This window comes from Alosa pseudoharengus, unplaced genomic scaffold (assembly GCF_046254945.1).
Source record: "Alosa pseudoharengus isolate Yale_2024_CS ecotype anadromous, Long Island Sound unplaced genomic scaffold, YU_APseudo_1.1 YU_APseudo_1.1_scf_11, whole genome shotgun sequence".
Lineage (NCBI taxonomy): Eukaryota > Metazoa > Chordata > Actinopteri > Clupeiformes > Clupeidae > Alosa > Alosa pseudoharengus.
Genome location: NW_027468576.1, coordinates 32,286,961 through 32,296,805, shown reverse-complemented (window position 1 = coordinate 32,296,805; position 9,845 = coordinate 32,286,961). Strand labels below are relative to the sequence as shown.

Below are 9,845 nucleotides of genomic sequence, written 5' to 3'. Positions count from 1 at the left end.
ACTAGTATGATGCTACTACCCACAGGTTGCTTGAAGCAGCCGGCTCAACACACAGAGCGAGTTGACCAATCACAGTTATGTGCATAAAGTTAAAGCAAAAACATAGCCTACATTTTTAAAATAGTTTTCTTTGTGCATGTTGATTAACTAATGACAGCCTACTATTTTCGTAGTCTAATTCTGCATAGAGTTAATTTAATGATGGTAATGATTTAATGATGAAATATTGCTGAGTGTTGATGAAATGGTGGCACAGGCCTATCGGTTGTACTGACTTCTTCACATTTTCATGACCTAGCCTAATTATATAGATATTGTAGTACTTTTTTTATATCAGTCTTTGAAAACTGAAAAAAAAATGTCAATGTCAAAAAATAATTTTCGAGAATGAGGATTAAATACTGGACATAGATTAAATATTGCTGTTTTTCCTTTGTCTCCCACACATTTTCATCTGTTCTTACGACTAGTAAACATGGGCGGATTATGAACTTTCGGGCCCCTGGGCCCAGATGTATTAAGGGCCCCCCACTTATTGTCGTATATGTGGGAGGGGGGGTTTGGGGGTCCTCCCCCAGAACATTTTTTATTTGTTTGATGTGATTTCCTGTATTCTGGTGCATTGGAGATGGCCAATACCAAATTCAATCAGATTAATAGCCTACATCCTGATTTGTTGATATTGAGGCAATGATTCCATGCAAAGGCTTGGGCTTCAGGGCCCCCTGACCCCTGGGCCCAGTAGGCCCGTTCAGTAATCCATCCCTGCTAGTAAACAAAACCATATGATTTACTTAATGTTATACAAGAACAGAATAGAATTGAACAGAATTGAGTTCAGACTTGAGTTCGGTATTTTGGGTCAGGCCCTCCTCAACAGTCCCAGTTTGTCATGTGGCCCCTTGGGGAAATTAGTTGCCCACCCCTGCTCTAATCAATTTGAGACTGCTGCTAACGGATTTTGACAGTGAAAGTTAACATTCAAGTTCAACAATCACCCCGCCCCTTTCCTCCGTCTGGGAATGCTGGGATGTTTACATTACTGGCACGGGTCAGGAATGGTGAGCAGCTGAGGGAAAGTGTCTGAGCAGACAACCGCCTTACAAAACTCGTTGACAACAGACGTTCCTCTGTCTTTTATTCGGAACGTGTCCAGTGAGGTCCCCGAGCTCTACTACCGCTCGACCTTGGCTTGAAGAGAAGCAGAAGATCCGCCATCATCATCGCAAACCCCAGACTGTGGAGGCATAGCTAGGCTGCCACTTCCTGGTAAGAAGAAACGCAATGGGAAAGTTGCTACTTGCCTAGCTAATTAGCCTTCTAACCCTCGGTTCAAGTAATTGCCTTTACATTTCGTGCATCATTTTTCTCAGCATGCTTTGTAGGATTCGTGGATTTAGACGTAGCCACACTATTAGCAAATGCTAAATGATGATGTCCTGTTTAGCGAGACAACGTCAGTAAGTTGTCTGCGCACTTTAGCAAGTTTTCCTCAAACTTTAGGAAGTTAGCTAGCTAGTTAGCCAAGTAACGTTGGCAGCTTGCTGTTGAAGTCGGATAGCCAGTGTCAGCTAATGGGTCAGTTCTGTCAAGCAATGCTTAAATGGAGAACCATATGCTTCTCCTACCCATTTAGGAATTAAAGAGTTTAGGAAAACATCAAAATGATTATTATAATCTTACATTCACTCAGTGAAATAGCATGCTAGCTAACGTCATTTAGCTTGTGTACTGTTAGGGAATCCCTTGTGTCACCACTGACGTCTTCTGTTAAAGTTGAAGTAAGGAAGCGCTTTGGAGCGCGCGGAAGAGTTACATTATAATGTAGCTAGTAGCCTACAGTGTTACATTGAATTGTGTAGCTAGTTTGGTGTAACATTGAATGTAATGTAACTATTATAATGTAACAAACATATTGTAACAAGTTTATTTGTACACGGGCTACTTCAATTGAGGTGTGAAATTGAGTTATCAAAGTCGTTGAACCTTTTGCTTGAATAGGCCACTAACATTTTTCTGTATGTATGTGACTGACTGTAATTTAGTTTGGATAATGGACAGTGCAAGGCTAAAACTATACACGTGGGTCAAACTTGTCCTCAAAATGACTTCATGCAGTGGTAGTGAGTCATAGCTGGTTTTGAACCATTGCTACACAAGCTGTGTGAACGTGTCACATCTTGCTACTGCTGGCAGCAGATTATTGCAACGAGTGATGAGTTGTTGTCATTTGTAGGTGTTCAGTAGGAAGTAAACTTAATTCATAACGTGCTCCTCATAGTTATACAGCTTGGCCTACGTAACCGGTGATCTGGACTATGACAGATGTATTCTGTAACATAATGATATATGTCCGTCTTTTCATCATAACAAAGTGTTCTCTGCTTTTTCAATTAACACCCCCAATTATCACCACTTTTTTTCAGAAATTCTAAAACAACGATGTTTTTTAACACTTCAAAATAACATTTGCTAAATTAACCTTACATTTTTCACTAGCCATAGGTGTGTAGATTTGAACAAAATCTGTACTGGTTTGGTTCTTAACGGGAGCATTTACTGCCTGGAATATCCGATTTTGTTTACCACGCTCAGAGTGCTGGCCTGATGGGTCGCCTATTTACACCGTTTCAACGGCACATGGACGGTTAGACCGAGAATTCTTGTCGTGAAATTAAAATTCCACTGGAGCTCCAAGCGGTTGCGTACACGCAGCCTTACAACACTGTTTACAGCTCTTTGAGTCACGGTAAAATGTCATTTTTGGTACATAGCTAATTTAGATACACCTATGGTGTGGGTGGTTGCGTCTCTTTAGGAGTCCGCTGTCTTGGTTTGTATAGAAATGGATATAAGTGACACATACACGCAAGGCGGTGGAAATACGGGACCGACGGTAATAGGGGGAGTTCCGATAGGGGTTTGCACGGCGTGTCATCAGATCTGGACGTGGCCATATTGGAGATACTCGCCTCATTAGAAAGCATTAGGCACTGAAGTAAATCCCTAAGATCGTCAAGGAAAATGGTTAATTATTGCTGTGTTTTAGGTTGTACCAATAGGTCAGACTGAGAAAAACATCTGGTGTAGGTATCGACTTCCAAAAGATATAAAAAAACCAGGGAGAAAGGAGAATAATGCCAGAAGTTATTAGAGGAAGGGTGGCGCTTGTGGTTTAATTTGGTACTTCGTCTCCCTCACCCAACTCATATGGATCTGCGCTGTCAATAAACCGTAATTTCTCAAAATATCGCGCCTTTTCTTGTGGTCCAAGTCCTGCCCTATATGCCTTTGCATCTTACACACATTTTGATGAGCTTTTCTGTTGTTTAGACACGGCTACAATCACGTAAGATATCTAAAGTGCATAATACTCCATTGTACTTCATTCACTGAGTATCGCCAACTGAGTTACCATGGTTACCGGCCAGAACGTGACATCCGTGCAAACCCCTAATAGTCCCTAAAAGCAGGATAAGCAATACTGCAGAAAGGTTGTTTAGTGTATTGTAGCGATCTCACTCTCAGACAAGATTCACCTTTGGCCAGGACGGCCATTTATTGGAACAGGAAGACTCATATGGACACAGACAACTACATAGGGCAACACAGGGGTAGTCTCAGCTGCACATACTACACACAATAAGGGTTTACCACACACATCAACACAAGGATAAACACATGAGGTACAACTAAAGAGACTAACACGCTAACAAATACACAACATGGTAAACGTAACTACAACTATTATAATCGACATTACACATTCTAGCATTCACTCGCACTGCATTCTGGGAGACACTCATTCAACGTTAGACATGAACATCCACCGACGCTACATAACCCCCTCCCGAGCCATTGTCGTCCCCGGCAATGACAGCTCAGCTCACCGCTCGCGGCTGCGTCGGTGTCAATCCCAGTGCTTAGTCCAAGTGACCGGAAAGCCTCCGGCTGCACGATAACCCATCCCGACTGGAAGGGCTCTCGGCTGCCTCTGTCACGTCAGTTCTCCCCCGAACAAGCACCAGAACCGGCCAGACGTGGGTCGTGGTGTCGCTTGGGCCCTCAGTTTCCCGCCGTGCAGCTGCACTACCTCAAACAGCAGCAAACAGTCCCACTGCAAGCCGAACCCCCGGATACGCTGGAACCCCTGGACGTTCGGTAGCCCCCTCCGGCTACTGTGACAGCTCGTGGCCGTTGCCATCTGTCCACAGTGTGCCGATCTCCAGGCGGTCAGCAGTCCACGTCGAGGTCCCTCCTCGCGCTGCCCTCGTGTAGAACTTTTGTCGGCTGTCTCTCGAGCACAACGATGCTCCACTGTGGCGGGAAATGGAGACCCCGACCCTCTCAGCAGGCTCGGGACACACAGAAACTCACACAAAACATGAAAAACATTGCGCCGACTTGTGTCGAACGTGCGCACTTCAAACTTAAACAGTCCACAAAACGATAGCTCCCAAGGCTCTACAGGTCGACGTTACCCTCTTGGTCACTAGCTGGAGCACCGCAAGCTCCCGAACTAGCAGCTATGACTCCATCACACTCTCGACCGGCAGCTGACGCTCTTCCGTAGCTGGCGGTGTAAACCCGGCCGCTGTGGTCGTGTTCCAAGGTCGTCAGAGAGTTCGCGCTCTCTATGGATGAGATCCTCGGATGACGGCAGCATCGACATCGGCGTCGAGCCGGGAACTCCTCAGCCGGGGCCGCTTCCTCCAGCGCTGGCAGCTCTCGTCGGCTGTGCAGGGCTGGTCCCGCTGGTCGCCTGCACAGGTCCCGCGCCGGGCCGTCAGGTCCTCCATCCTCCGAACTGGCGAGCTGGCTAGTCCTTAAAAGAACCATTGGAACATCTGCTGAGGTCCGCCGCCATCTTGTTGGTCTGGTCTTCGGCCTTCTTCTCCGTCTTGATCTGGCGTAGATCTTCACGCCCCGGGAGGGGCCCATCCCACTTCTGACACCAATGTAGCGATCTCACTCTCAGACAAGATTCACCTTTGGCCAGGACGGCCATTTATTGGAACAGGAAGACTCATATGGACACAGACAACTACATAGGGCAACACAGGGGTAGTCTCAGCTGCACATACTACACACAATAAGGGTTTACCACACACATCAACACAAGGATAAACACATGAGGTACAACTAAAGAGACTAACACGCTAACAAATACACAACATGGTAAACGTAACTACAACTATTATAATCGACATTACACATTCTAGCATTCACTCGCACTGCATTCTGGGAGACACTCATTCAACGTTAGACATGAACATCCACCGACGCTACAGTATTATACTTTATTGCTACAGGCCTAATCCAAACATAATACAAACATACATAAATACCAGAATTAAGTCACTGAGTGCTTTGTAAGACCTGTGGTACAGTGGGAATATTGGAATGCAGAAATATGCTGTTTTTAAATGGTTCTTGTGTGCATTCCAATGACACATTCGGATGAAACACAGTGCCCAGTGCTTAATGGAGTAGAATAGGCTATTTTTTCCTGTGCAGATTTGGTAGTGGTGGGGACCCTCTTGAACTCAATAGTCATGTACATAAGTCTTCTTAATTCAGTGAAATATGCAGATTTCTCAATGCAGATTTCTCCCTCTCCATGTTTGTCATTGGTCATCTGGTGTCAACACCGTCCCTTTTACGTGATTCATACCTGGGTTTGGCTGGGCTTCATGTCAGTTATGTCCAATTCTCCCTTTTACTCACTATCTAAAACACATTCTGATACCAAGTGGCCATCTGGTACTTGTAGTGTGAATAGAATTGGTCCAGTGATGCAAATGTAAAACAAAAATGTCTAGAATGTTTGTGCTTATTTTCAGTAAATTTGGTTGATGTTATGATAGCTAGGCAAATGCAGTCAATGATGGCATCGAGTGACATGTAGGCCTGCAGTGCTTTTCCACATTTTGTAATGTTTCAGACTCATCTTAAAATGTTTTATTTAAATTTTTTCTTCTCAATCTATGCACAAATCTATTTAAATTTTTTCTTCTCAATCTATGCACAAAAATGTTACAATGACAAGGCAAACACAGACAATTACCTTGCATATATGTATTCAGGCCTTTAGTTATGACATTTGCACAGCATGATGCTTCTAAAACTTGATTGAAGCCCACCTATGCCTAGTGGAATTCACTGGACATAATTAGGTAAAGCACACATATGTCTCACCTTTGAAGGTGTATGTTTGAGGGCAAACCAAGCCATGAAGTTGATAGAATTGACTTGACACAGATCAGGGGAGGATACAAGAATAATTGTGCTGCACTGAAAAGTGTCCAAAAGCACAGTAGCCTACATCTTTTTGTTTTTTTAAATTGAAGAGCTCTGGAGCCACAAACAATCTTCCTGATCTGGGAAGTGGGGGGACTTGATCAGATAGAACCCAAGGGTCACTATGAATGAGATCCACAGTTCCTTTGTGGAGATGAGAGAACCTTAACGAAGGAGAAGCCTCAGTGTAGCTTTCCACCAATGATGAAAAAATCTAAAAAGAAATGCGTAGGATCATTCCCAAGAGGATTTGAATTTGTCATTGCTGCCAAAGGTACCATAACCAAGTGTAACCCCTTCTTAACGGGTGTGTGCATAGGCACTAGTTACAATAAATAACACAATGGTGCAAACAGGATCCTGAAGGTCTCAGCGGTGGAATGGTGAGCTGGCTGAACTATTCCTGAATACCACAGTAGGCTAATAATTAAAGACAATAAAATAATTAAATAGCGTGGTGCCTCCACTGTAAAAATACTACACTTACCGGATAGCTCGTGTATAGTGTATTCTTACAGAATTTAAATAATCAATGTGAAAATAATAATACTAGTGGTGAATGCATACAAATGAATTATACCCAGAAGTATAATTAAATGTAACAATACAGACTGTTTATTATGACCGCTGCGCAGCGAAGCGGCGGTCATATAGGTTTAGACAGATTTTTTTCTTTTCTTTTTTTTTCTTTTCTTTTTCGCATGTCCAAATTTCCGTCAAGGATTCCCGGGACACTGTAAGACCGGGGTACACGAAACTTGGTGGGCATGTAACCCCACATGGATAGCATGGAACCTCCTTTTTTTGATCTGTAGCCCACCTGCTGGACTGGACCCCCCGAAAGGAGGGTAGGGAAGACACAGTTTTCTGTGAATATCTCGAGAACCGTAGGGTTTAGGAGGACCATTTTTTTTTTGTATGTTGATCTCAAAGGGCCATGTCAACCCATTCCATAACCACTCATTTCATGTATAGCGCCACCTTGTTAAACACAAAAAAGTAAAAATAAGGTGTTGTAATCACAGGTATCTGTGACCTAACATAGTCAAAACTGCACGAAATTGGAAGTGTAGGATCATTATGACACCATCTGAATGCACGCCAAGTTTCGTGGAATTCCGTTCATGGGGGGCCACACAATAAATTAATTTATGTTACTATACACCAACTGGCCTGTAGGTGGCCGGAAACAGTTTTCTGTGAATATCTCGAGAACCGTAGGGCCTAGGAGCTCCACCTTTTTTTTGTATGTTGGTCTTAAGGAGGCATGTCAACCTATCCCATTACCACTTATTTCATGTATAGCGCCACCTAGTTAAAAATTAAAAAGCAAAACATTAGGTGTTTTTATCACAATATCTCTGGCTGACATGGTCAAAACTGCACGAAATTGAAAGTGTAGGATCATTATGACACCCTCCGAATGCATGCCAAGTTTCGTGGACTTTAGTTCATGGGGGGCCTTAAAATAAAATAATTTATGTGTACATTTAGTGACCGTACACCAACAAGGATTCCCGGGACACTGAAAGACCAGGGTACACAAAACTTGGTGGGCATGTAACCCCACATGGATAGCATGGAACCATCGTTTTTCGTTTTGATCTGTAGCCCCCCCGCTGGACTGGACCCCCCGAAAGGAGGGTAGGGCAGACACAGTTTTCTGTGAATATCTTGTGAACCGTAGGGCCTAGGATGACCAATTTTTTGCGTATGTTTGCCTCCAGGGGTCATGTAAACCCATTCCATATGCACACATGTGCATAAACAGATACACACGCACACACATACATTCACAGTAATCCTACGTATGACACATTAGACATATATACGCATGCATGCACATGCACACACACAGGCACATAAACAGGCAAACACAAAAGCACATGCACATGCACGCACACACACCCACCCACACACACACATAAACATAAACATGTACACGCACACATGCACACAATTCAAGAATTTCTCAGAATTATGAACAGGCAAGATGGGGGTGGGGTTGTATAAAATGTATTTTACATGTGAAATCTATGAACTAATCATGTTTTGGTACTTGTTGTCTAGTAGATACCAGTGAGAATTGAGTGTGCATAATGCAATTCAGTGAGACAGTTAGAATCATACAGTATATGCCTTTCAGCATGACTTATTTTTGTGGAAAACATGTGCTGGACTGGGCGGCGGTCATATTTTGTACCGCTCTGCGGTACATCTAGTTTAATAAAGAGCTTCAATAAGAAGACAAAGTTATAATGTTACAGAACCTGGACAAGACTTGCGAGCAAACAATTCACTCTGAAGGGAACCTACCGCTGAACGTTACGTAAACCTTAACAGACAGTAATGATAGCACTAACGGTTCTAGCTGTTACCATGTTAGCTTAGGCTAAACACCAGTGTGGAGAAAACAACAATACAATATATAAGTTACAGACAGTAATGCACCGTGTAAAAGGTAACGGTAACACAGATAAACCACCATATGGAGACAATATACAATGAGCAAGATATAACCCCCAAGCGCTTGCCGTTGGAGCTCGTTGGTGCTCTTTGGAGTCAGCTCTGTGAGCTGAAGGCAGGGTAGCAACCGCTACAATGCCCGTCCGAACTCGCCGGTCGCTCGTGGCGGAGACCGAGTGTGTGTGTGTGTCAGTGTAAGTGTACTCACGAACGAACAGTTTCACTTCACTCAGCCAAACCGACGACCGTTGTCCAGGTGCAGACGGGAGGCAAGCAGCTGCCTTGAACTAGCCAACGTAGCTAGCGACACCAGCAGTAGCAGGGCGGTTGGTCCTCCGGTGGGCTCAGCACTGGCGGAGAAGCAGTCGTCCTGGGGAAGGTGTAGCTCCGGTGGGCCCAGCACCGGAGGTAACAGTCGTCCTTCAGAGGGTCGGGTAGCTCCGGTGGGTCCAGCACCGGAGGTATAAACGAGTTTGTCTCTGTAGGAAAAGCTAGAAGAGCTAGAGCTAGAGTAGCTAGTAGCTAACGACCTGTAGCACTAGTGAAACAGTAAGCTCAAGTTGAACAACAACCCGACGAGAAACACGAAGCCAGTCCACTTCAAATCGATCACAATGAACGTGACCCACTCGCACAGTTCACTGTTCGTGGGCCGGGGTACATAAAAGCACCGCTAAGTCTCCACCGAACAGCACTGGAGGAGCAGGAGAAACAGTGACCTCTCTTTACTCCGGGCAGACTGGAACTCACGAGCCTTCTACTCACTGAGGAGATGGAACCCTCACATTACCCGCGATTTCGCGGGCATAAACAAATAACAGATAATGATTGGCTGCTTAAACAATTCAAATAAAAGCAAAACAAACAAAGACATTTGATTGGTTCTCATGTATAGAATGTCGTAAATCACAGAAGCAAGTAAATTACAAAGCACTCTGGTACATGTAGTAAATTCATACAGAAACAAAAGGCATATTAAGCATACTGAAAAACGTCAATTTTACAGGTGCTTACACAAGTACTAAGTTAAATGTTGGAATGTTAAAAGGGATGTTTCAGTGCTTTATTTTTTAATACAT

The 9,845-nt window shown here is 44.0% G+C and overlaps 1 protein-coding gene across 1 annotated transcript in view; it reads left to right on the top strand.

The window, feature by feature from the left end:
- Positions 1-1,004: 1,004 nt before the first annotated feature.
- nek7 (NIMA-related kinase 7) overlaps positions 1,005-9,845 on the top strand; it is a gene marked incomplete in the record, with an annotated part of 54,348 nt that continues 45,507 nt past the window's right edge. The window contains 1 exon segment of the mRNA XM_076278906.1: positions 1,005-1,269.